Source organism: Egretta garzetta, unplaced genomic scaffold (assembly GCF_000687185.1).
Source record: "Egretta garzetta isolate BGI_Z169 unplaced genomic scaffold, ASM68718v1 scaffold130, whole genome shotgun sequence".
In the NCBI taxonomy this organism is placed as follows: Eukaryota; Metazoa; Chordata; class Aves; order Pelecaniformes; family Ardeidae; genus Egretta; species Egretta garzetta.
The window spans coordinates 1869715-1874951 of record NW_009258284.1 but is presented as its reverse complement, the minus strand read 5'-3'; positions in this window follow the sequence as shown (position 1 = coordinate 1874951).

Here is a 5237-nt window from a genome sequence, read left to right as displayed (position 1 = left end):
GGCTCTCCCATCCGCGCCACTTTCGGTTCACCTTTCCGGGGCGTGGGCGGCGCGGCGCAGCCCCGCGGAGATGTCCCCAGGGCCTGGGACCGGGCCCTCCGGCTCTGCACAGGAAATGCTCGGCCTAGTGTGTCACGTTGAGCGCCTCGGGCTTTTTCGTGGCCGCTCTGACCTGGGGGCTCGGAAGGGCTTGCTGTGAACAGCGTGTCTGCCGGCCCCCCCTGCTCCTCTTGGAGGCCCCAGCGGATGAGCTTGTAGCTGGCTGCCCAAGCTCCTCGGGGCCGGTTGGGCAATCTACCCCCCGCTGCTTCCCCCCACCATGCCTTCTAATAGTCTGTTTCCCCCAAACCTTGCCTTCCTGCTCTGCATTAATGATGCCACTCTTGCATCATCAGCAAATCTCTGCACACAAGATACTCGGCAAACACGCATTTAGCAAAAGCGCTCAATAAAACTGGTCACGAGGCAAAGCTGCGTTTGTCACCACCCTCCAGCTCAAAAGCTCCCTGTTAAAAGACAACCCGTAATCTTCCTTCTTGAATTTGGATTCAATTTCCGTGTATGAGTCTTAAAATTAATACCCACTACCATGAGAAGTTACTGAAGTTTAAATTATATACCAGACCAAAAACACTTGGAAAAGGCAAACTGTCAAAAAGAAATTCAAAGGCTTCTACTTCTCGGCTCAGCGAGACACAGATGGAGAAGCAGATTAGTGCTTTGTCATTTACAGCGCTGTTTCTAACGTACGTTTCTCATTTCCTTCACCGTATACTCCTGAGGCCTGGCCTAAAACCCACTGAAGCTGAGTGGAGTCTTTCCGCTTACTTCACCCTATTTTGCATCAAACCTTTACAGAGTGCAGCTGATACAGAGTGTAACCAGGTCCGTGTTCTGACTGGAGCCAGTTTATTTGATAAATAATTAGCCTGCAGCTTCTTGTCGAAATCTGGAACTACTTTAAACTAAAACTGTAGCAGTTAGTGGTTGATTCTGCTTTTAATGGGTTTCGAATGCTAAAAAACACCCTGGGACTTTTTAATGAAGGCTATTCCATGAATAGAGGATGTTCTTGCCAAAGCTCTGCACCAGATAACTGAGCAATCTTAGTTTCCTTTTTCCTCTAAAGTGGGACTCCCACACGCCACCACTGTAAACATAGAGCTTGCCTCCATAAACATGGTTTTTGATGTTTAGCACAGCAAGGAGTCATACTCTAGAGTATTTAAAGTGCAGCGAGCTTCTCACATTCTGAGCAACAGCCCTAAAAATAGCTGTTGGTGGACGATACCAGATGGATATTAGGTATTACCACAGTCACTGGGCAACGATTATACTTCTTCGTAAAGAAGCTCAGCTTTATACCAGCCAATAGGGTTGGTGCCATTCAATTTGCTGCCCTAAGCCACAATAGCTGCTTTTTCATAAATTAGAACAGAAGATGGATTAGTTAAAATCAATTTGTTACAGAACACAGAAAAGCATCAGCCAAAACAAACTGCTACAAGTATTTGTGCGGTGCTACTTCCTACTAAATAAATACTCCTGAAGCAGCCCAAAACTGTTCTGTTTGTAAAGACCACTGAGTAAAACACATCTGAAAGCAGCTCTGCATTTCAGCATCTATGTATAGAGCAGCGCATACATTTGGGCATGTGTGCAACTGACTTTGTGTGACTACGTAGCGCAGCGTTATGACAGCATTAGCCCTCTCTGCACCAGCTGACGGGGCGAGCATTCTGGTGTGTTATTTTTGTGACTACCATCATTAGCGATTTCCTGTGGATTTCATCAAAGTTCTTCATCTCGTTTCTGAGCCCACACCATTCCCTCAGATGGTCAGCTTGTTTTGACAGCTCAGAGCTTTCCCTGCTGAAGCCAGCTGCACTTTACAAATTGCTCTTCTCTTACAGCTACAAGACACCAGGAAATAGAGGTAGCTTTTATTGTATTTATTTGCTTCTTAAAAAAAAAAAACACCCTCTTTTTCATTCTATATGGACCACTAGGTCTACATAGACAAACTGCATTTGAAACAACTGGTTTATAACTCTAACGACACGTCAAGATATTCCAGTTTGAAATTAATGCTGATAGCATTTGTGTATTTTGTATCTGAAAATGAAAACCTAATGTATTCACTTCTATTCGCCAATCTAATGTTTGGAATGTTTTCGTATCATCTCACTGGGTTACAAAGAAGGCAATGTCCTGGGAGCCTTGACTGGTGCATTTGTCTGAGAAATTCCATAAGCATGTGCTGCCATGATTATTTTTCACTGCTTTTGACACTGATCTTGCACAGCGAATGCCCCCATTTGAGATTTGCAAGATCTGCAAGAAATTTTTGCAAAAAGAGGAACTAATATCTCTATGGACAAAATGTCAAAATGCTTTTCTTTTCCCTTTTTCTTTTCTTTTTTTTTTTTTTTTTTTTTGCAGTTCATGGACTCCTTTCTTCCCCCTTGAAAAAGAACTGAAAAAGTTAGGAGTTCAGGTTTGGTTTGGATAAAATCCTGAAATGTGGATGTGTCTCTGAATTACCTCATCGTCTCGGTTTGAGCCCTTAGCTGAACTTTGTCCTACAATCCACCTCCAACAAAACAGTGAAAAGTTTAGTATAGGCTTAAAAAACATGGAATAAAAATTTACCTTGGTATAAATGGAGCGAAAAAAATGTTATTAATTATATGCAATTGACCTTTTGGAATTCACTTAGCCCCCACTAGTTTAAAGAATGATCTCTCAAATCCTTGTGCCTGCCAGGCGGGTAGCCTCATTCACATCATATAATCCCACTGTACCAACTCTGAAATAAACATAAATAAGTGTTTAGGGCTAGGCTGCACATTTCACTTATTGAAACTTTGTGAATACATCAGCCCATGGAAACAGCATCTCCGAGACCTGAATCACCAAGCACAGTACTTCCGTGGCCAGATAAAGGCTGAGTTCTGACCCCCCCCAAGATCAGTGGTAGGTGAGCTGGCTGGGGTGAGCAGCAGCTCGAGCCCACAGAAAGCACCTGAGCACCGGGCACCTGCAGGCCCACGCACTGCTTTATGAACATCAGCCCCACCAGCCTTTCCCTCTGGGCTGTAAGAGCTGCCTACAGACTTCTGAATATGCAGCAGCCCAGGCTGCCAAGCCCTGGAAGTCTCAGACTGTATATTCTAACTGCTGGGTTACCACTGCTGGTAAATCAGCCACAGCTCAGGCACAAAATTGCCTTCTGTTAGGCAGATTCAAAACACAACAAACCACACTTACTCTCCTCTCCCTGCCATGGGCCTGCCAGCTGAAAAAGCTGAGCCTCAAACCCCTGTTTGAAGCGGTGGAGGTGCGGGAGTCCCCCTTCCTGAGAAAACAGGCGTGCATTAAGTCCGCAGCACCTGACAGTGCATTTCTCCAGAGCTAATACCCAAGGTAATGGCAGAGCACGCAGCCTCGCCTTCCGAGGGGTGGTTTGGGCTGAAACCTTTGCATGCTGTAGTGCCAGCCCAGGGAAAAGCGTTTGACAGCGCTGCCTCTAACATCTATCCTTCCGCACTTCAGTAGATGGCACTGTCACATCAACCGGGTAGCAGGAAAGGAACAATGCACAGATTACATTTGCCCAGATAATGTATGCTTTTCTTCAAATGATCTACCTTTTTTTTTTTTTCTCTAGATGCTATCTAGCTACATCTATTTGATTTTTCAGGGTAAGAAACCAACTACTTAAAATGTATGAAATAGAACAGCTGACCACTGAGTAATTTGTGGACATCTTCTCAATTTGGTAGAATAGAGCAGGACTAACCAACAAGATTTTCCTTTATAAATCCCTGGAAAAAACCAAAATGTTCATCACTTTCGATTTGTTTTTTAAAATTGTGTTTTTAAAAATAGTTACATAATTCTCTTTTCAGCTGTGAACTGCCCTGATTTCTGTTACGTTTTTTTCTCAGTCTTCTTTATATCATTAGACAAGAAACTTTCTGGGGAAGGAAGATCTGCCCTCCACATTTTGAAAGCAACACCTTTAGAAAACCCTGTTCAATCTCTGTATGCATCTGGTCTGGCACTTACATTTTTATCTGTGTTTCCCATGCAGGCGAGATCAACACTGTCTTAAGCTGACTTTACGCTTGCCAAATTTATAATCTATCAAAGACTTGTAGCCCTCGGTGGGACCTCCTTAGCGGAAAGCAGCACTAGCTAGTCCTGGATCAAGCTCACATGCTTGGCAAATTTCTCCTGTAGATATCATAAATTTTTTTGCTGCTAAATTGTAAGAGAACCCTGGCACATCAGCCAGAAATTTTGTCCAGCACACGGGCTATATAGTCAACCGCAGGAAATCTGATGGAGGGGCAACAGATATTTGTTCTGTTGTATAGTCCTCTTGGGATCACTGTCATCTTGGTAGGTGGATTTAGACGAATTTCCCGTGACTTGACCTCTGCTGACGTGCAGGGGCTTTTGCCTAGGAATCTGTAAACCATGCTGATTTTTCTTGGTAAGCAAACGATTGCCCATTTCTCCCTATTCACCAGTGACTTGGCTTTGCATTTGGAACAATTTCCTAGCAAAGAAATGTGTGAATTTTTGTGAGGGGGAAAAAAATGGCATTGATTTAAACCAACTCTTTTTTTCCCCATGTATGAAAAATTTGGATACAGCCACATTCTGAGTATCGGAATCATAGAATCATAGAATCATTTAGGTTGGAAAAGACCTTTAAGATCATCAAGTCCAACCGTTAACCTAACACTGCCATCCCACCACTAAACCCTGGCCCTAAGCACCTCATCTACCCGTCTTTTAAATACCTCCAGGGATGGGGACTCCACCACTTCCCTGGGCAGCCCATTCCAGTGCCTGACAACCCCTTCTGTGAAGAAATTTTTCCTAATGTCCAACCTAAACCTGCCCTGGTGCAGCTTCAGACCATTTCCCAGCTAGAAGGCTGCTGAATCTGCAGTAAAACTATCACCACCAGAGATCCCATCTGTGTGCTGGGCAGCAGATCCACCAGCTTTTCTAGGAAATCTGTGGAATCTGGGTCAAGAATCTGCAAATGAACAAATTGCTCTAATATTACCCTCGCAGACACTTTGAATACTTGCGAAGCTGTAGCTTCCAGGATGCAGCTTTCCAGTACAAGGCTGAAAAGCAGCAGGATGATTACTCCTGCTCCCTCCCTCCTTTCTTTCTTCATTTTTTTTTTCTTTCAATTTCTTTCAGCGTTAAGT